Raw genomic sequence first — 23,572 nt, forward strand, 5'->3', positions numbered from 1 at the left:
ATCTAATGCATATTGCTATGGGCATAGAAGCTCAGCGATTTAAAATTTGTTTGCTCTCCTCCACCTGATGTTTCACCACCATAGTGGCTTTGTCAAGGGCTGATGGAGTCTCCATTGCTACAGAGGGCAGAAGTGCTCAGATGTTTTTATTATTTTTTATATTTTGGCTGAAATAAAGAAACTATTTTACTATTATTTTGGGTGGGCACAGAGAGTGCTAATCTGGACCTTAGTGGTTCTTGGTATTAGACTCTGTCTATTGTTGCCTATGCCCATGGGGTTTGCTGTAAGACATGTCAAGATGGCAGCCCCCATAACAATGTACAAAAAAAAGAAATAAAAAAAAATACAGTCAGAAAATAGAAACAGATTAAAATTTAGAAAATTTAGGTGATACAGGGGTTGGCCATGCTTTTGTATCAAAATAAACCTTCTGTAATAAAATGAGTATGACATGAACCAGTTTATTCTTAGTAATGTCTGTCTGCATCTCCATAAAATATTCACTGTAGTCTAACTTATTTAGTTATTATGTCTACAATATGTGCGGTAGGAATCAACAGTGAACAGAAAGTGCTTGGGTCAGCTTCTGATCGTCCACCGCTATAGATAGCAGCAATGGTGTACCAAATGGATGATGGGTCCCTGAAGGCCCTATTCCACCAACAGATCTGACGACAGATTATCTGCCAAAGATTTGAAGCCAAACCCAGAAACAGACTATAAACAGGGAACAAGTCACAAAGGAAAGACTGATTTCTCCTCTTTTCAAATCCACTCCTGGGTTTGGCTTCAAATCTTTGGCAGATAATCTGTCGTTAGATCTGTTGGTGGAATAGGGCCTTTAATAGCAAAACTAAAAATGGTTCTCATTGACACCACCACAGTCCTATTCATCCGCAACAGGAGGTTCAGATGACCTTATCCTTTTTTTCATGACACTAGCGGATTTTCTACTTCTTTGTCTTAGTTTCTCACAACCCATTTAAACAGGGGCAAGATCAACATGGGCTACTTCAGAAGCATATACACCCTTTGGCTATGTTCACACAACATATGTTTTATGTAAATTTCTGCCGTTGTTGCAATTAGCAACACTGGCCGTGATTTATACAAAACATACGTTGTATGTGAATAAAGAGAATCCTGGCCGGAGCATAAACACAGCATACGCTCCGGCTGGGATTACATCCAGCGGCACGAAAATCTGATATGTCAGTTTTCTTGGGCGCAGAGACCATGTCAGTTCACACACGCTCCATTGTGTGCATCGGTGAGTTGGGATGCGGGCACACGGGTGCTCCTGCATCCGAATTCACCAGAAATGAACATCATTCGGCTGGTACTGCAGTACCGGCCGGGATAATCTTCAGTAACATCGGCAGTTCTGTGACCTGATCAGGTCACAGAACGGCGGGTGTTACACGTAGTGTTAACCCGGCCTTGATCAGCTACAATCTAATAATGAAGTTGCTGTCATGAGAACCTAATACATACAAAGGACAACATTTAAATAGACTATGTCCACACCTTAACACACAATTTTTTAGCTTTTGTCATTGCATGGTCATTGGTGTTTGTTTACTGAGTCTAGCGATAATTCGCCCAGTTGATCGTTTAATGATTTTGAAGCAACAATTTGGTTTTTATAACAATCAGCGTTTAGACAAATAAATTGTTAGAAAAATCGTTAAAAAATTATAAAAAAAATTGTTATTGCGTTGCGATCGTTATAAGATCGCTTAAGCCCATCTCACACATAGGGTGAATCTTTGAAAGACTGTTTACACGAAGTGATCAGCGAATTTTTAGCGAACGACGATTTGACAACATGTTGAAAGATCAAAATTAACGATTTCTCGCTCGTCGCTTGACCGTTTGCTGTGTTAACATGGAACGATTATCGCTCAAATGCGATCGATTATGCGAAAATGTGAACATTGATCGTTACGTGTAAACGCAGCATCAGGCAGGCAGGGACACGTAAACGATCATTGAATCATTTTTGTGGACCTTCTGTTATTTGCCAACTGCACATTCCCCATTACACTGGGCAATGTGCGGCTGATGAGCAAACTTATTTTTAAGCATAGATCGGCCAATGAATAAACTTCATCCACTAATCACTAGCCCTATTCTACCTCTATCATACTGACGCTATTGCATCCCTGTCACATGAGGCGATTATTGGTCCTATTAGGCTAATAAGAGGCCTGTGTGATGGGACCGTGGGGTCCTATTACACCAACAGATTATCTGACAGATTTTTTTAAGCCAAAGCCAGGAACAGACTATAAAAAGAGAACAGGTAATAAAGGAAAGACTGAGATTTCTCCTCTTTTCAAATCCATTCCTGGCTTTGGCCTCAAAAATCTGTCAGATAATCTGTTGGTGTAGCTAACTTTACATAGAGACTGTACGCTGTATGATTATACCACCTTCAGTTTGTTTCTGCCTGTAACCATGGACTCATAGGTCTGCATAAGGGCTGTAAAAACAAAAGTACATTTATAGCTAAAACCTATTGTAAAGTTTATTCATTTATCATTTTAGTTGTATCAAGACAAAGAAACAAATTGCTTTCTAAATATGGACAAGGCTTCTAGACATCATTGACTATATTGACATGAATCGACATCTAAGAGTGTGTTCACACTTTCAAGTTTTCAATTGCAATTATTGAATCCGGAGCCTGGAATGGATTTGAGAAATGAAGCTGTCTCAGTCTTTCCTTTCCACGTGTCCTCCATTTATAATCTTTTCCTGGCTCTATGTCCAATAATTGCAATTAAAACCCTAAACATGTGAACACGCCCTTACAGTATGCTTTGTGTTTGATGCTAAAGATGTCTACGTTATTTTACAAGGCAACCTTGTGTTCTTTCATGTTTCAGAATTCCTGGTAGGTATTACACTAAAGAATTCAAATCATTTTTCTTGTTAGAAGTGACGTGGATGGAAAGCTGAGGCATGCTTCACTACAGGAAGGACTCCCAGCTGCACTGGCTACTTTAGATGAATGCCTTGGAGCCAACAATCAATACTTGCTGGAAAATAATATATTTTTTTCGAATTTTGACCTTGTTTTCTACTGTGACTTGGGCCTTTCATCACCTGTCTATTTGAATCAGCTTGTTTGTGTAATGTGGGGCTTTTTAGGGAATAGAAAAAGTTTCAATGAATTATTCAGATGAAATAATTTGTAAGACTGTCCTGGTGTCCCAAACGGCATTATGGCTGAATAAATAGGCTTTCTGACCTGGGCTCACAATGACCTTGTGAATGAGATCTGACACATCAAAATACATAGGCAGTTTTACAAAGCAGTACATTTAGCTAGCCACTTCTTACAATTTCATGCTTAGAGGAAAGGAAGCGGGTTTGTCTGACCTTGCAGGACCTAGAATCATATACATTATGCTGCAAATAGCTTCAGTGGTATTCCTCCGTCCCAAAGTATGGTGGGAGAGATTTACTGCCTGTCTCCTAGCAACTAACAGGAACATTTTCTCCTGCCTTCATAAATAAGGATAAGTTCAATAATTTTTGCTGAATTTTCTCACCATTTCATGGTAGGACACGGTTAAAAACAACTAGTAAACTTTGATATTTGCCTCACAACATTCATTACAAAGCACTGGATGTGATGACAATCTGGTGTATAACATTCTGCTGACTAGTAACACCATTTCCAGTGCCCGGAGCTCTGTGATATATTCAGGATTACCATTGTCTATTCTGTTACAGACCTAGGCAGCACAGAGCAAAAATCTACCCTCTGCCGGGCTGAGGGTTCACCAAGAGCCTGATTTACTGACGCTTTTCATGGGGTGCGCGGCCTAAAAAGCCTTTCATCATATTCACACCGCAAAAATGAAATGCAATAAAATGATTAGATTTACATATTAGAGCTTTTACGAGTTAAAGAGCTGAAATTGTTTGTTTTATCTTTTAATATGGTGGATTTTAACAGGGAGACATCTGACTACTTCCTAATATTATTAGAACTAATGTCTTCCCTACCCTTTAACAGGGAACAATAGAGAATCTATCTCTAATATACAGTTTGGGATAGGGATAGGAGTAAAGATAAAAAAAACTGTATACTCATCCTGATTCCCTGGAGCTGCAAAGCTTGGTCCTCACTGCTACTTCCTAATAACATGTTGTCTTGGCAACAAGAAGTACCCACTCAGTCACTGGCTAAAGAGGGACACCACTGTGGCTGTGATTGAGTGGAGAAGTTCCTGCCAAGACAACATGCCACCAGGAAGAAGGATAGTGGCTATGAGGACTGATGACCAAGGACATTAGTGTGGCAGCTGCAGTGGACCAGGAGAGATGAGTATATATATTTTCTATATATTTTTCTTTTTAACCTATCCCCAGCTATGTATACATTTTTGAAATTCCCTGAAACCCCCTTTAACCTTGATTGGACAAAACAATAAAATAGTAGCTAAAATCCATATATATTAATAAGCACATATTGACCACAAGCAGTAATAAGCCCTATGAGCAGTGTTCAAATCGCAGATTTGTCCCTACTCCCTGGCGTATGCATGCTGCATGCCCCAATGGGCGAGCAGGGGGAGCTCGGTGGGGGTACAGCAAGGCGGGGAGGATTTACAACTGCTCTCAGGCCTAAATCATGATCCAAATCTACACCTGCTGGAAGATTTGGTACGCCAGGCACAGTTTCGGGCACCCAGCCGTCCTGATTCACTAAGAGGTGCCTCTTAGTGAATTTGGCCAGGGAAAAGGGGACGGGGCCTATTTTTGTGAGTACATCAGTCTTCATAAATGTCCCCAATATTTCTAAAACTAGTCTATTTTTTTTAAGACAATCAGTCGTAATGCCCTATGATGTGTAACCAATGCATCTCAACCTATTTCACACTGGGTTCACACTACGTTTTTCCTATCCCTTCAATGTATCCTTTTTTATTTGGTTACTTTAAACGGACAGAAAAACGCAGTCAACACTATTTTTGTGTACATTAAAAAAAAACGCATCCGTTTCAATCCGTTCTTTTGTTATAATGCATGTCAATGGAAAAACGGATAGAATGGAAGAATGGCATACAATTGCATCCGTTTTTGCATCCATTTTTTCCATAAAATGTATACATTAAACGGATAGGAAAAATGTAGTGTGGACCCAGCATTAGTCACATGCTTTCCCTAAAGCTTTATAGCTAGAGTCTTCAATTTGTATAAAGAGCTATACTAAGCATAAAGTCTACACTTAGGGGGGCCTTAATTGAGTGTAAGTTAGGCTGGGTTCACACTGCGTTTTTGCAATCCGTTTTTTTCATCCTTTTTTTTGCAAAAAACGGATGAAAAACGGATTGCAAAAAACTAATGCATTTGTGAGCATCAGTTTTGATCCGTTTTTCCATTGACTTCCATTATTAAAAAAAAAATGGATCAAAACGGATCCGTTTTTTTTACGGACACAAAAACGTTGCTGACGCTATTTTTTTGTCCAATAAAAAAACGGATCGGTTAAACGTATGCTGAAAACGCAGTGTGAACCCAGCCTTATCTATTTCTTTTTATACACTTATTGGTATTTTGAATCAAAAAATGAGAAGTCTTATTTCTACCCTGTACATGCCTCTTCTAAGCAGATAATGCTCATTTATACCCTGGTAGTTAAAATGAAAAGACTCTCTTCTAATATCTCTAATGATGATAAAGACTTTGAACACACCATCATGGTATTCTCCCTGCAAATTAAAAACTTTTTCAACTGAACACAGAGAGATTTATCTGATAGATTTTTGAAGGCAAAGCCAAAAATAAATTTGCAAAGAGGAGAAATCTTAGTCTTTCCTTTATGATCTGTTCTCCGTTTATAGTCTGTTCCTGGCTTTGGCTTCAAATCTGTCAGAAAAATCTCTGTGTAATGGCGCCCTTAAAGGGGTTATTCATTGCTACAAAAACATGGACACTTTATTTTTTAGAGACAACACAACTCTTGTCTTCAGTTCAGGTGCGGTTTGTAGTTAAAGGGGTCATCCAGCACTACAAAAACATGGCCACTTTTCCCCCTACCGTTGTCTCCAGCTCAGGTGTGGTTTGCAATTAAGCTTCATTTACTTCAATGGAACTGAGTTTTAAAACCCCACCCAAACTGGAGACAAGAGAGGGGGAAAAGTGGCCATGTTTTTGTAGCGCTGGATAACCCCTTTAAGCTCCATTCACTTCAATGGAGCTGAGCAGCAAAACCCTGCCCAAGCTGGAGACAAGAGTGGGGCCATGTTTTTATAGCACTGGATAACCTCTTTAAACAATGTTACCTAATACTTAAACGCCTTTTTAAGATCCACCCCCATGTGCTATAGCTGTGGCTGATTTTGCACACCTAAGGTGAGATTTATCTTAAATTAGATACTTCAAACCTAAACTCCATTTAGACTAATTATTTGTTTGTTAATATTTAAAGTGATACAGAATTGTCTCGCCATACTTGAATTTTCTTTAGGGAATCTTAATTCTGAGAGCCTGAAAAACAGACAGACAGAACAGACATCTTAAAATAATATGAACCATTTAAGATGGTGATTCTCCTATAACACAGTACTGTGCCATATTATTACAAACCTCATTGCACTCCACACTGTCAAGAGACTAAACCTATACTTAGCCTCAATTACTTTAGCTCTGCTAATTTCCTCTGCTCATTATAAATAACTATAAATTGTGTCTATACCCATACAGGTGGAAATGTTTAGCTTACCTCTCGCCTTTGGGTATTGTGTGTATCTCCTGATTTGTGATGACAAATGTGACACATGAATGCATCTGACAATCGTGTTATACTGTACTATACTTTACTATATGTATCTCTCTACCTCTCCAACACCAACATTGCTTTTGTTTTGTTGAAATAATTGATTGTTGTGCAATCTTCAATTAACCAAGTTTTAAAAAAAAGACATAATTAGGGCCTAACTTTTGCTAACATTATGTTAAACACACCAGGACATATTTATTCGTAGGCCATATTCATCCAAACTGCGCACACAGACTGAGTAATAAAGCATAGCAATAAGCAGTATATAGAGTAAATTGCAGCCTTTTTGTACACAAAAGTGAAGAGCGTTTGCCAATAAATTACTCAGGCCTTGAGTCCATGTTACTATGTGTATGGATTGTCTGTAATTGTTAGGAAAAAAGTGGCAGGGGGCATTATACATATGGCACACTGCTGTGACACATATTTATTGCAATTGTGCCAAAACGTTTAGAAATTTTATTGATAAAAATGCTGTGCTACAACCGAAAAGCAAATCTACTGTTAAAGTTATTGAGATGTACATTGGATTAAGGAAGGGGGGTGGGGGGGTGTCTCGGGCCCACTGAAGATTGTTGCAGTTAACACTGTCTGCAAAGTCTAGGGGGAGGGGGTGCTTCCTGGCCCACACTGGCTGGGGCCCACTGAAAACTGTGACAGTTAACACTGTCTGCTTTCTTTCTTTTGCATACAGCCCTAACACATGTATTGGCTCTGATGGGCTCCAAGCATCAGCACCAGGAAAGTTCAGTCAATCTGCCCCCCCCCCCCCTTCTCAGCCTGTTTGGGTCTAAGTTTTACATGGGTGCATAAAGTGGGCGCTGTTACAGTGTAGAGAAGTACAGATGGGGAGTTTGTAAAGAGATAAGCATGGTGTTGGAGTGAGGGGCTAAAATGTCTGCCTGTTGAGGCGTCAACTGGAGAAGTCTTCATGATGGCCATGCCAGACGGAGGAAAAAAAAGGAAAAGTGAACAACTTTGATTAGCAAAAACAAAACAACTAAAAGTAAACGACCACTCTAAATCACTGGTTGTAACTGCACTATAATCACTTAAAAGATCTGCAGAGCCTGTGTACAGCTGGATCTACCTCTCTATTGTCTATAGGGGAAATATTGGTCACTTTAAACAGTGAATTTTTTTAGTAGTACAGTGGTATTATGCAGTTACTGTATCATGAGGGAAGTGGTCATGGTGTCAGGCCTAAATCAGTGTTATTTGCCCTGTATATACTGATAGGTTGTGTGTGGTATTACATTTTGGCTCTATTCACTTCAGTGAAACTAAGTTTTAAAACCACACACAAGGTGAAGACAGGGTGACACTGGTTCACGAAGAGAGCAGCCATGTTTTGGAATTGCAATACTGATTGGACAAGTGTCCCTGCCTCTGAGGTGTATCATGAGGCAAACAGACATGTTTTCTGGTCTCTAAACTATAACATGTCACAGGCAGACAAAAATCTTTTGTCTCTAAGCACTGCCATAAAAGAAACTGCAGAATTATGAGCCAAGCAGTTGTCTACCTGAATTCAACAGGAGTAAGCAGCAGGACTAGTCATAGGAACTAGAGTATAGGAGCAGCACAGCTGCATAACAAAGAGAACACACCTTGGGTAAACCCTGCTCCAGCCAAAAGCCAAGAAGAAATGGAGAGGTCTTTAATCTTTATTATAGGCACACTTCAAGTTCCACAGATACAGTTTTTTTACATTGCATACAGAAAATATTTTAGCCTTTGACGTATCTTCTATTGTTGGCAATGGATAATGATTTCTTTTCTGTGCCTTATTCAGTGGCCTAGGATCAATGTATGTTCTTAATTTGCCTGATGGTTTCTTTATTATGACCACATTGCTTATGCATTCTGTGCTCTATTGTATCGGTGCTATCAGATCTGGCCTGTGTACTTTCTGCAGTTCCTTTTTCACAGGTTGTATTACACCTACTAGTGCTCTTCTTATAGGTAATCTGATAAGTGTGATCAATTCATTTACCTTCCAAATAACAATCACTTTCACATAACCAGCATCATGCTTTATTCTGATTCAATAACTACACTATAAGCGTGACTCTCCCTGTGCATATCTGTATTAGGCCAGTATTCACAACTAAATATATTTTGTCAGACAGTTTTGAATTCAAGTGAAAAGACATGTAAGAAGATCCAGTTGTTCATTTTCATGCTGCATTCTTGTAGAAATACTCAAACTAGTAATAAGGATATTGTGTTTGTCTACAGTGTGGCTCGGCCTTTGTGGTGAGTCTTTTCATAAGATGGCTGACATGGGGGACCATGTGACCATGCCCCAGCCCAGGTGCCCAACACTGAGCCTGTATATGCCTATGGTGGACACTGGGGGGGGGGGGGGGATGATCACATGCTCGTCCATGTCGGCCACTAATGGACAGACTCACCACAGAGCAGGACAGCACAGCCTGGAAGGGGTCTGATTTTAGCTCTATGAGGTACCCAGGGAGCTGCTGTCAGTAAGTGCAGTGAGTACACTTACTAATGCTTTACACTGAACTCTTTTACTATAAAGTGGCCAACCCCTTTAAGTCTCCACAGTGCCCAAACAATGCTGGCCAGGACCAGACTATCTGTGTTGTTCTTTCTTCCAGTGTCTCCAAGTCTGTGACAAATTAGAAGTAATGACATCTGGCCACTCTCAATAGTATGGCTATACCAGGTACAGACAGTTGCTGTGAAAGCAGTGGCAAAGCTACCATGGAGGGGCACATGGAGAACCACACAACAGGGCCTGTGCGGTGAGGGGGCCTGGGCCACCCCCTAACTAAACATGGTCTGCCTCCATGGTAGCTATGGCTTACAGCACTACCCTTCCAGTTTCTCTTGTGGCTGTAGGCAGAAATGAAGCTCAAGCCACAAGAGGCCACAGCCCCCCCCCCCATACTCACATAACCTGGCACAGTCCCTCAGCACTCCATTCTTTCAGTTCCCCAGCGTGCCAGGGATGTCACTCATGCATGGGGGATCTGGGAGAACGGAACACTGTGAGACTGCGCCAGGATAAGTGAGTATGGGGCCATGTACAGTTCCTTGCTTTGGGGCCCCATGACTCCTAGCTACACCCCTGTGTGAAATCCTCAAATAATTTGCAGGATTTTTCAAAATGAGCCTTCACAGTAGATTAATGTTTTTGCTAAATTAGTCTGTAGAATGCAAATTCACCCTTCCATGGTCAATGACATAGTAAGTAGATCAATGTAAATTTCAATATAATTATCTGAATTAGAAGACTTTCTAATATGTCACAAAACTAGTTCATGATGATGTAGTCATGTCATGACTAAAGGTGTATAACCTGAAACACTTAGTAGTGCCCTGGGACTACTTCTGTGACTTACTTGTTGGGTGTATGGGCTGTTTGAAATAAAATACACTGGACTTTCTAAAAGCGCTGATCCTGTTCTGGTTGTTTGGATGTACTGCAAGTGAAGAGGTGGACTGTGTGCAAGACTGTCCGGGGAACGGTGAGCTGGCTCTGCTCTGTCTATATGATCCATAATTCACCACTACACTGTCAGCAAAATGCCCATTATTCAGCAACTAAGGTTCCATTCACAATTTTGTTCCTTAGGGTGCCTTCACACCTACCGACTCGCTACCGAGTCGGCTAGGTCCTGGCAGATCACTGTCAGTACATACACGCAGAGGTCTGATCGACCGCTGCGTGTATGTAAATCTGCCGGCCGCTTAACCCCTTCTGATGCCGGACGGCCGCCTCCTGCTCAGCTCTGTATACATACCTCCTCGCTCCACAGGGTCCCGCGTCCTGCTCTCCCGCCCGGCCAATCAGTGGCTGCGGCAGGGCAAAACACTGATTGGCCGGGCGCGAGAGCAGGACGCCGGGACACCGTGGAGCGAGGAGGTAATGTATACAGAGCTGAGCGGGAGGCGGCTGGCCGGCATCAGAAGGGGTTAAGCGGCCGGCAGGTTTACATACACGCAGCGGTCGTTCAGACCGCTGCGTGTATGTACTGACAGTGATCTGCCAGGACCTAGCCGACTCGCAGCGTTATTAACGCTGCAAGTCGGTAGGTGTGAAGGCACCCTAAAGTCTCTTATAAAATGCTTTCATTGCCCACTGAAATGTCACAGATGTTGAGAATGTCTTTGCTGTGAGTGGCCAGCCGACTTTGAGTCTATGGCAGCACAAATGTCACCATCACATCTACTTCTAGAGTCAGAAGAGAAGTGCCAAATAATACAGCTGTCACAGATGGATTTGGTATCGGACAGATATAGACAACTCTAAAGGTTCGGACCTGGTTCGTACGAACCTGAACCCTCCGCAATGATTACCGCTGTCTGCCCGCTCCGTGCAGCGGGCGGATCCAGCGGGAGGAACGCCTGGAAAACTGGGATACAGCCATAGCCATAGGCTGTATCCCAGTTTTCCAGGCCATTCCCTCGCTGTAGCCGCCCGCTGCACGGAGCGGGCAGACAGCGGGAATCCGATGCCGAGCGTTCTGGTTCAGCCGAACCCGAACCTCGGCGGGTTCGGACCATCCCTAGTTGCAAACTGTTCCTACTATGAAATCTATTGTGGAGCTGCACGCTGCTTCTGCTTTCTAGTTGAACTTATATAGGTGAATTTGCAAAGAAATCCATGCCTAGCTCTTGATTCTTAAGAAATCATTTTTGGCACATTGGTTAAGACTTCTTACATTGCTAACTAGTTTGCTGGAAAGTTTTATATAACTATGTATAAAATTAACATTTTAAGTGCTTACATTTGCTATTGCATATAGTTTTGACATTTGATGGAAGTGTATATCAAGTTCAAAGATTCCTGAGTAGATTAACAACATGCAGAAAGTAACCTCCCTCTCCCCAATCAGGTTTTAATACCAAGGTCACATATCCATTGTGACATGTTTACAATATATATAATCACTTCTAGCCCCCATACACTCCGCTAAGTTAAAATAGGGTCCGTTGTGTTTTGCCAGGGTACATTTTTGGTACCAGGTTTTGATGGAATAAAAAAAGCTCTGCATCCCTATTTTTTGTAAAATATAACTTTTTCTACTATGGAGCTTCCAAAACATGCAGCCTAAAAGAAAAATAGCCAGTAACCAGTAATGTTACTAAGGAGAATTGCCATGAAACAAAAAAAAAAATCCAAAGTAGGCAGGGGGGTGCGGGAACATAACAAAGTATACTTACCCATCCTTGTGTCCTCGTAGAGATGCCTGACAGCCGGCGGCCTCCAGCAGTTCCTGCTACTGTAGTGTCACGTACCCTGTTGATAGATTACCCGCTTGGGCTTGGGTAAAGTAGACAAGTCTGTACTCTGTTTAGCAAGAGTGATCATTTGTTGAGATGAGCGCAACTCAAGCATGCTCGAGTATGTTTGTTCAGGCAATTTAATGCAGGTGGCTGAAGTTTTGATGCAGCCCTGGGGAGACTGGGAAAACACCCAAAGGCTGTATCCATGTTTTCAAAGATTTCCCAGGGCTGCATCAAACTTCTTCAGCCACTGGTATTTAAATGCAAACGGACTGGAGCATGCTCGAGTTGCACTCATGTCTAATCATTTGCATACCACTAGTAAAACCAGTCCTGCTCCAGCACTTAGACAGTGACCCGTGAGAATTAAACTCTGGCCCCTGACATGTCACTTTCTATTACTAGAATAGCAGGGAGTGCAAAGAAGGGATGTGTGTTTCTATTTCTATAAATACAAGGACTGTTGCTGGAGTCACTGTGTCTGTTGCTGTTATGGGGGCATGAGGGTAACTGTGGCTAACTCTGTTATGCAAAAAAAAGAGCTTGTGGAGCCTCATTTAAGAGTCTCAAAACACAGGACTATCCAGATAGGTAGGAAAACCACCAAAACCACCATATTAAGTGGCCCCATAAGTCAATGTAATGACAAGGGAAAAACCAAGGCCAGACATTCATCCACAGACAGCTGTTTCGGGCTGTTGCCCCTCATCAGTGTGGACCAGGATTCTGGGAGTGCTGTGGCTTAATATATTATGGAGCGCCAAGGCCTGATAGTATTTCTTATATTCGTGTGCAGATTATTGTTGTACAGTACATTTATACAGCAATATACATTAAAAAATGCTGCAAAAATAATGATTATTGAAAAGAACAGCTCCAAAGTAAGACTACAAAAGTTGTTTCTATTGAATCTCCTCGTACCCTGGATATTTCAACTAGATAAATTATTCTATGCCACAGAATATAAGAAGTAATATCAAAGACACTAGTAGGAACTTACCGTAATATTTCTTATTTATTGTACTTCTTGTCTTTTCCCATAATTCCCTTTAGACTGAAAGTATACACCGGCAGAGCTCCTTAGGTTGTTTCTGTAATGTTTTAAATTGTTCTTGACAATGGTATAGCCTCACAGAATATAGCTCTGTATACTGTTATATTAGTACCAGTAAATACGTGCACATATATTTACATTTTGTACATCCAATCGACCTTTTATGTTCTTTGCAATACCATTTCTTAATACAAGTATATTTTAGAATGCATGTTTATGTACTTTATATATGTTAATGCTGCCTCTCCACTGAAAGGCAAATAAAGATTTAGGGATGTGGTGAGTGTATATGATCATGTTGTCTATGTAAGCGCTCATTTCCAGGAAGAATAGCATTAAATCAATCAGTAGTTTGGCTATAAAGCCTCAATCAGTAGATGACTCTGAAGTTTTCTGTGGACATTTTTATCGAAGCCCTGATTAAAAGTAACACTAAATGTCATTGCCTAGGGTTAACCTTTTTTCTGCATAATGTTCAAGAGAATAGGATGTAATATAATAAATCTGCAACTGCATTAGTGCTTCATTAGATCTCTTGGGATTTGCTTGCTTATCAAACTAAATAAGTAAGCAAGTAACAATGGATCAACATAAACAAATGCACAAGATGTGTGTGATGCAGAATGCATTAGTCTGTGTTCCCACATGCCGGGGACAGCATGTGGCTAAAACTATGCTCCAATTTGTTTAATTATAGCCGCACAATGTTACTGATAATCTGGGAACATTGCACAGCTGTTGGTGAATGCACAGGAGGTGTGGTATTGGCCATGTACGTTTCTAGATGTGTAAGAACGTGGCCTTGATAATAATCATAATTAGCTAAACTCTCTACATATAAGTTTGTTTTTTTAATTCTCAGGCTGGTTGGTAAATCTACAATAAATGAAATTAAACATGCCTGGGATAAACATATATATCTATTAACCCCTTAATCAGGGCCAGCTCCAGGTTCTTGTAGGCCCTTGGGCAATAGAGGCTCAGCAGGCCTTTTTATTCAGAAAATAATGTGGTAACAGTAAAACCAACATCCACTTTACAAATATCAGTATCCCCCCACCCCTATACACTGATCCATTTAAAGGTAGATAGCAATGGTACGCAGGTTCTACACATAACATAAGTGATTACAGTACAGTTCCATTCACTGACTCACAGGGAGCGTATTCTCTAATCAGAGCTGCACATCACTTGAGGGACCATGAACCATCCAGTAGGACCCCGAGAGATGTGCAGCTGCAGTAAGATCAGATGTCAGCAGTTCGGACAGCTGTGGGCCACCCAGGAACCTCGAGTGCTGGTCATCCGCACAAACCACCCACATTTTAATCGACCACTGGTGGGCCCCTAGAGGCTCTGTGGGCCCCTGTACTAGCCCAAATAAGACAGGTGCTGGCGCCAGCCCTGCCCTTGATGACCGAGTTAATGTTTATTTTTTTACTTTTGTTTTATCTTCATTGTGTTTAAATGTCCATAAGGGATGTCACGATACCAGAATTTTGAGTTCGATACCGATACCAGCTTTCTTATTTCGATACTCAATACCAATTCGATACTAAATAAAGTTTAAAAAAAATAAGTAACAATACAAATATAAGCGATATACTTATTTATGTGATTTTTGATAACTTTGTTACATTTTATAGTTCGGACAATTACGCATGCAATGGATGTCAAACATGTATGTTCCTTTTCTTCCACTTTTTTTTTTTTAAAAAAAGCAAAAGGGATTATTAGAACCTTTTATTGTGATTTTTTAAATTTTTTAATAACACTTTTTAATTCCCCTCAACCCTGCAGCATAACTCCCTGTGCACAACAGCATACCTCCTTGTGCACTACAACTCCCATTATACCTTCTTATGCACTACAACTCCCATCATACCTTCTTATGGGGATTTGTAGTGCACACAGAGGTATGCTGGGAGTAGTAGTGCATAAGAAGATATGCTGGGAGTTGTAGTGCATAAGAAGATATGCTGGGAGTTGTAGTGCCCAAGGAGGCATGCTGGGAGTTGTAGTGCCCAAGGAGGCATGCTGGGATGTTGTGTCGGGAGGCTTCTGCTGCACAACTGCAACTCTCAGCATACCTTCTTGTGCACTACAACTCCCAGAATACCCCCTTTGTGCACTACAAATCACCATAAGAAGGTATGCTGGGAGTTGTAGTGGACACTGAGGTATGCTGGGAGTTGTAGTGCACAAGAAGGTATGCCGTGATTTGTTGTATCAGGAGGCTGCTAATGCAAAACTGAAACTCCCAGCATACCTCCTTGTGCACTACAACTCCCAGCATACCTCTTTATGCACAAAAAGGTATGCTGGGGGTTGTAGTGCACAAGGAGGTATGCTGCTGGGAGTTGTAGTGCGTTAGCAGCCTCCTGACACGACTCTCAGCAGCATGCCTTCTTGTGCACTACAATTCCCAGCATACCTCCCTGTGCACAAAGAGGTATGCTGGGGGGTTGTAGTGAACAAGGAGGTATGCTGCTGGGAGTTGTAGTGCGTTAGCAGCCTCCTGACACAACAACTCCCAGCATACCTCCTTGTGCACAACAACTCCCCACAAGAAGGTATGCTGGGAGTTGTTGTGTCACTGTACCCGGGGGAAGGGTGGTGGTGGGGGATCGGGCAGGTGCGGGGGACCATGCTGCACGGGTGGGTGCGGGGGACCATGCTGCACGGGCGGGTGCGGGGGACCATGCTGCACGGGCGGGTGCGGGGGACCATGCTGCACGGGCAGGTGCGGGGGACCATGCTGCACGGGCGGGTGCGGGGGACCATGCTGCTCGGGGCGGGTGCGGAACTGGCAGGTGCTGGATGGTGGGGAACTGCCGGGTGGGAATGACTCCTGCTGCATATGGAGCGGCTCGGGAAGGGTTAAATGCTGCTGTCAGTTGTGACAGCGGCATTTACCCTGAATAGCCAGCACTAGCGCTCGCTATGTGCCGGCTATTTGAATTTGCCGCAGCCAGGAGCGGAGACCACGTAGGCGGAGGAGGGGACACCAGGGCGCTCAACTAGCCGCTGCCCGTGTTCTCTGCTCTATACTTTATATTAAGCTGCTCTATTATGCAGCTTAACATAAAGTATCGATACCAGGAAATCCTGGTACCGAACCGTTTTTATGCCCGAAATATCGATAGTAGTATCGATATTTCGGTGCATCGTGCATCACTAATGTCCATACTGCTTTTTTTTATTACCTACAGATCCATATGAGGTCTTATTTTTTGTGACACCAATTGAACTTCATAATGACATAATGACATTTTTTTCATAAAATATGCTGCAAAACTTTTGAGCAGAAAAAGTTAAAAAGAAGCAATTTTTTTAAATTTCAGGGGAGTTTTTGTCCTTATGCTGTTCACCATGTGGTAAAACTTACATGTTATCTATGTTCCTTAAAGGGGTATTCCCGCCCCCCCCCCAATTTTTTTTTTGCAATAATACATTGCCCACCCATAGCTTTGCATCTTTTCAATATCAGTTTATTATGGATTCTGAACAGTTTTGCTGTTCACCCCCACCAAACGCAGAGAATGATCAAATCTCAGTCCAACCTGACATGCTCCCTACTCCTGGCCCCCACCCTCCAAGACGGGATGACGTGTCCTCCTCTTCAATGGGCTGGGTTAGTGCTTCTGTCACTGTGTGGCCCCCAACACTGTGCCTCCCGGTGCTCACCTGCACCCCCCCATTCTCACCCATGGTCCAGTGTGGCCCGCTCAGCCGCGGCACAGTGCGGCCCCAGCTCACCCGTGGCACTGTGCGGCAACCCCCCCACACACAGCCGTGGCACAGTGCGCCCCACCCCGCTCACCCCCGGCACAGTGCAGCACTTCCCTCCCCCCCACTCACCCATGGCACAGTGCGGAACTCCCCACCCCGCCACAGCCTTGGCACAGTGCGGCACTTCCCTCCCTCAGGCTCACCCGCGGCACAGTGCTGCACCCAACACCCAACACCCCCCACACACTCACCTGCGGCACAGTGAGGAACACCCGTGGCACAGTGCGGCCCCACACACCCTGCTCACTTCCTTCCCTCCAGGCTCATCCGCGGCACAGTGCGGCACACCCCTCCCTCCCCCAGGCTCACTCACGGCACACAACACCCCCCGCACACACACACCCCGGCGGCACAGTGCAGCAGCCCTACTCCACCACCCCCACCCCCCGACACAGTGCGGCCCCCGCTCACCCATGACCCCCCTAAACTCACCTCTACCATTGCTCTGCGTCAACTCTGCTACCTCTACTCTGCTATTCCGCTGCCTCAACTCATCTCTGCTATATCTTGTGGCTATCAGCTCTGCTACATCATGAACTGATTAGGCATAAGCATTGCATGATGGGAGATGTCGTTTTCTGGTCGGCACCATGTTGGATATAGATTGTGTTTTTTTTTTTAAAAAACTTGTAACTATAAAACGGAAGCAGCTAGAAAGACAGAAGAGACAGCTTTCATATACTCAGGGGGACTTGGTGAGTAAGACAAGCTAGGTTTGGGAGCATTTTTTTTAGCTCTTGGGGGGAATACCCCTTTAAGTCAGTACGATTACAATGATACGCAATTTATATAACTTTAATTTTATTTCACTAAAAATTAAAACATTGAAAAAATGTCTAAATGTGCTTAAAATTGTTCTTTTCTGATCCTCATCAAATTTTTATTTCATTGCTTTGTTATTGGTACCTCACTTGTGTATATGATTTCTGATTACTTATTAATATTTTTTTCTGGATCTGATGTAACAAAAAATCAGCAATTTTGCCCCTTAAGGGAACAAAAGTCCTAGGGGACTTCTATAAAAAATACACTGATTGCTCATAGGGATCAATGCAGTACATATGTACTGCATTGATCCATTATTTCACGGCTCAATTACTTCTGATTGCTGCAGACAGGCTGAAGCAATTACCTATGTCAGGCAACTGTGAGGCCCCTCAGAGGGCTTGGGCTTCATTGACATTGGATCGGCTCCTTGCAATCTTGCTGCAGTAAGCTGAACCAAACACTGAACCACCAAAGCAGATATGTGAGGACCATTTAAATGCTGCTGTCAGTGCTGACAGCGACATCTAAATGGATAAATAGCTGGCATGGACAATCGATCCATGATGGCTATCAGCCGCAGAGCGCAGAGTACAGAGAAGGGTGACATTGTGAGCCCTCTCTGCACGCTCTTAACATTATGATGGATATAACAATCATCCATAGTTAAGAGGTTAAAGGGGAACTCTGGATAAGGAAAATTTGTTTTCTATTAAAAGTACATTAAAAGTTATATAGATGTGTCTATATAATGTATTACCATATCTGTATGGTTCTGCCACACTGGTAGCTGATAGAAATCCAGGAAGTAAAGAAAAATGGCCCCTGTACCAATCCACATTGTCTCTTGCTCCCACTGCTCTCCCCCCTTAGGAGACAAATATTCCATGCCTCTGTGTCACATTGTGTGTGTTTGCTGAGCACAGGCTGATGATGCAGACAGGGGGCAGCAGGTGTTTACAACTATGCAGTGAAATTAGGGCTGTGTTCACACCTGTTGGAGTGTCATTGCAGTACTGCAGCATCTGCACAAAAATGATGCAATAACACAATAAAATGATGCTAAATGGCAGAGAGGATCAGAGCCGGCACTGTGAATCCCACCTGGGCAAAAAACAAGGCATAAACAGTATATCGGATAGAGTCCTTTTTGTGGGAATCAACTTCAAAGATAAAAAATACTTGGTCATATTATGTGTGTGGAGATGAAAATATTTTTTAAAAAAGTTCTCTACTTTATTCCAATATCAGCGTTACAGGTAGAAAATACAGCGAACACAGAGAACACAGCCTAGATGTTCTGCAACAGATTTGGGTGGGGAATGGGGGACTGTGATGAACAGCTGAGGGAAAGCATTGCATTCTGGAACCAGTAGTACTGAGTACATCTGCTCAACCAGGAAGTCCAGAAACACAATACAGAACACCCCCCCCCCCCCCCCCAAAAAAAAAAAGAAAGAAAAAAATAGATTTTTGGTAGTTTTAAAACTGGGCTAGATAGGTAAGTATTGTTATATGCTTCTGCAGAAGTTTCATTTTTTTTACCTCTACCTGGAGTTCCTCTTTAAGATTAGATATGAGCGAGCTGGCCAAGGTTTGGGTTCTTAGGAACCTGAACTGTCAGCTTCTGATTCCTACTGTCTGCCCACTCTGCGGAGAGGGTGGACAAAGCCTGAAGACCGCCTGGAAAACTGGGATATAACATATGGCTGTATACCAGTTTTCCACACTATCCTCAGGCTGTATCCACCCTCTTTCCGGACCGGGCAGACAGCAGGAATCAGAAGCCAACCTTGGCTGGCTCACTCATCTCTAATTAAGATAATAATAAAAGAAATAATAGAAGGGTAGACTAGATAAACCCGGTAGTCTTTATCTGCTGGCAATCTTCTTTGTTTCAGTGCGCAAGAAAATGAGCAATAAAGGGAGAGATAAAAATAGAGAACAAAGCACATTACAGGCGTTATCTGAGACCCTAAAAAAGACTAGTTAGGTGAAACCAGAAAATAACAAAAATAAAAAACATATACTCGCCTATCTCAGCCCCCTGAGGCTCCCTCTGCGACATTATCCGGTACCTTCTACTCAGTCAAGCGCTCTGAAATGCAGTAATGTTTTTTAAGTCTCTGGAAGTTTCTGTGATGATATAATTTCAATAGTTTTGTAGTTTGAGACATGACCACCAAATCTGAAGAAACAAGCCTGGATGTGATAGACAATGCTAGCAAGTGGGGCATGTGTTAGCATATATGGTCCACTTAGTAGGTATTTTACATAATTAAGAAATTCTTTAATGGGCACTGTAATAAAAAAATTAAAAAACTAATATGTCAGACAGACATATTAAAAGTTTTGATCTGTTGGGTTCCATAATGTAGTTTTTGGAGTGTTTTTCCCGAAATAGTGTGTTTTAGTATATGCGTTTTTATGTGTTTTTTTGTTACGTGTTTTCCTTAATACAATGCCAAAAAAGATGCCCACACACATTTTGTTCTATATGCTTCTTCATCCTGTATAGTTCTATGGGACCACAATGGGTGAAAATATATCATAGCTAGAGCATGGTGCATTATTGAAAAATTGCCTTTGACCCAAATGTTTCCCCCCAAAAAAACACCACTCAAGGGATAAAAAACAACAACATAATAAACAAAAAAAAGTATTGTAGGCCTAGCATTTTTGTTTATCTGATTGACTCCCACATAACATCTGGTAGCGGCATTTTTCTAAAACTGCCATGTGTTGTTCATGGTGTTTTTTTCAGACTAATATATACTTATAAATGGCTCAGAGTGGCATAAAAGTAAGCTATACATACTTTCTTTAGTCCCCACCACTGCAGCAGGACACCGCTATGGCCAGTGATTGGCTCACCAAGGTAAGGGGAAACACACAACCAGCAGTGACTGAAAAACTGCCAGGAAGTATAACTCTTTTTTGTATTTTTATGCCACCTTGGGCCAGGTATAACAGTATTTTTTTTTCTTTTTTGCCCATACAACCTCTTTAAAGTATTTCCTGGTTTCAAATAATTGTGTTCATCTCTCCACATACTGACACTTAAATTGCTTAACTATCTCTGTTTCTACTCGCTGAAATGTTCGGCCTCTGTGATATTCACTAGTAGTGTATTTCAAAGTGCATTACAACGGATGATAGCTCTATAATGTCACATTACAGTGTATACAGACACTCCAGAGAGCTTTAGTAAATTACTAGTCTCAGGCTGTCAAATCAGGCTAGGGATATGCAGTGTCTGTATATGGTTTAAAGGACAAGTGCCATGAAAAACTTTTCCCCAGTAATTGAAGCACATTACAAAGTTATATAACTCTGTAATATGCTTCAATCACCTCTCTGCCTCCCTTCCCTGTCTTTTCCCCCCTCTACCCCCCCACCAGGAAGTGTCCTGACTCACACAGACCTGATTACTGTCCTCACCTTCACCAAGCTCTTCTCTCAGCTCCTTCTCCTGTTACACTAGCCTCCCCCCTCCCCTGCCTTGTCAGGTGACAGGCTTGCTCAGCTCCCATTGGCTGAACAACTGCAAGCCATCACTTGTCACATCTCACTTGCTTATCTTCCCTCAGACTGACTCCGGCACATAGGCAGCTCCCCCCTCCCCTCATACCCTCTCTCCTGCTGCCGTGGACTCAGTGAAGGAGTCATGTCACTAGAGAAGATAAGCTGAGCAAGCAGAGCCACCTGACAAGGAGGGGGAGGGGGAGGCTAGTGTAACAGGAGGAGGAGCTGAGAGAAGAGCTTGGTGACGGTGACGACAGTAATCAGGTCTGTGTGAGTCAGGACACTTCCTGCTGGGGGGTGGAGGGGGGAAAAGACAGGGAAGGGAGGCAGATAGGTGATTGAAGCATATTACAGAGTTATATAACTTTGTAATGTGCTTCAATTACTGGGAAAAAGTTTTTCATGGCACTTGTCCTTTAACCCCTAGACGACCCAGGGCGTATAGTTACGCCATGGAAGTCTGTCCCCAGACGACCTAGGGCGTAACTGTACGCCCTGGGTGTTTCTCCCGCTATGAAGCGTGCTCCGGAGCGGAGCGCGCTTCATAGCAGGTGGGGGCCGGCTGCAGTGAGCAGCCGGGACCTCACCGGTAATGACACGCTGCAGCGATCGCGCTGCCGCGTGTCATTAACCCCTTAAACGCCGCGGCGCGACCGCGGCGTTTAAGTGTAAGTGGGAGTCCCCTGTCACTTACCGATCGGGACCCCCGCAGTGTGACTGCGGGGGTCCCGATCGGTAAAACGGACTGCAGGAGGTCTCTCACCTGCCTCCGTGCGGTCCGATCGGCGATCTGCTACTCTAAGCCTGCACAGGCAGGCTCAATGAGCAGATCGCCGATAACACTGATCAATGCTATGCCTATGGCATAGCATTCATCAGTGTAGAAATCAGACTAATGTATGTACAAGTCCTCCAAAGGGACTTCAAATGTGTAAAAAAAAAAAGTTAAAAACACTAACACACAACCCCAAAACCCCTCCCCCAATAAAAGTTGAAATCACCCCCCTTTCCCATTATATAAATAAAACATATAAAAATAAATAAACAAATAAACATATAATATACCGTAGCGTGCGTAATTGTCCAATCTATTAAAATATAACAAGCGTCATTGCGTATGGTAAACGGCGTACACGAAAAGAGGGAAAAAAGTGCGCGGATTACCGATTTTATGTTACATTATATATATAAAAAAATTAATAAAAAGTGATCAAAACGTCCGATCTTCACAAATATGGTATTAATAAAAACTAGAGATCATGGCAGAAAAAATTACACCCCATACAGCCCCGTAGGTGAAAAAATAAAAATGTTATAAGCGTCACAATAGTCCCATTTTATTTATAATTAATTGCCAAAAAAAAGGATTTCATTTAAAAAATATATATAACATTAGAGAATCTGTGTAAACCTGCATATGGTTGTGTTCGGACTGACCTATAGAATAATTGTATCATGTCGCTGTTACCATATAGTGCATTACGTAGACACAGGAACCCCCCCAAACGTTACCATATTGCATTCTTTTTTGCGATTTCACCAATATATATCTTCATAAATAATATATTTGGGATTCCATCATACATGTTATGGTAAAATGAATGACACCATTACACAGTACAACTATTCTTGTAACAAATAAGCCCTTACATGGCCTGTAGATAGAAAACTGAAAGTGCTGGAGCTCTTAGAAGGGGAGGAGGGAAAAATGGAAACACTAAGATCAAAATTTGCGCGGTCCACTGGGTCATTTTGGGCCTGGTCCTCAAAGGGTTAAGCAGTGAAGTTTTGCACATTAAACAAATAGAGAAGATGCTTTAATTGCTTAAGAGATATTACATGACTGGAGCTATTGTATGTGTTTTCTGGTACAGTCCCACGTTGGCTGGTTTCTGTTCTGAAGTATGGTGCATGATGTTGCAGTGTCCCAGAACACGCTGTCTGTTTCTCACTGTCAGTTTACTTTTGCTGCTACAGCGATGCCTGTTCTGGAAACTATTTGCACTGCAACTGTGACTATGCAGTCCCTATTACTCTCAGGTTCATGTATATTGTGTATGTGTTTAACTCTGTGCAGTGGTATGCAAAGGCTGAGGATCACGTGACCATGCCCTGTAACCATGGTTCCTCCAATGGCCGTCGAGCTTTGGCCAGGAGTACCATGTAACTTCCTGTTCTACCTCAGTCTTGTTCTCCACCTTCAGGAGACAAGTTGTGTCTCTCTTCATCCTTAGAAGAGAGGCTGGTGCTCTGCTGTAACAGTTCCTGGCTGTCCGTCTGCTCAAGTGCCTGGAGTATCCTCTCATCTGGGTGTCGTTCCTGTTATTCATCTCCTCATCAAGTCAAGATTCATACCGCAAGTACTCTAAATCCAC

The sequence above is a fragment of the Dendropsophus ebraccatus genome, chromosome 6 (genome assembly GCF_027789765.1).
Source record: "Dendropsophus ebraccatus isolate aDenEbr1 chromosome 6, aDenEbr1.pat, whole genome shotgun sequence".
In the NCBI taxonomy this organism is placed as follows: domain Eukaryota; kingdom Metazoa; phylum Chordata; class Amphibia; order Anura; family Hylidae; genus Dendropsophus; species Dendropsophus ebraccatus.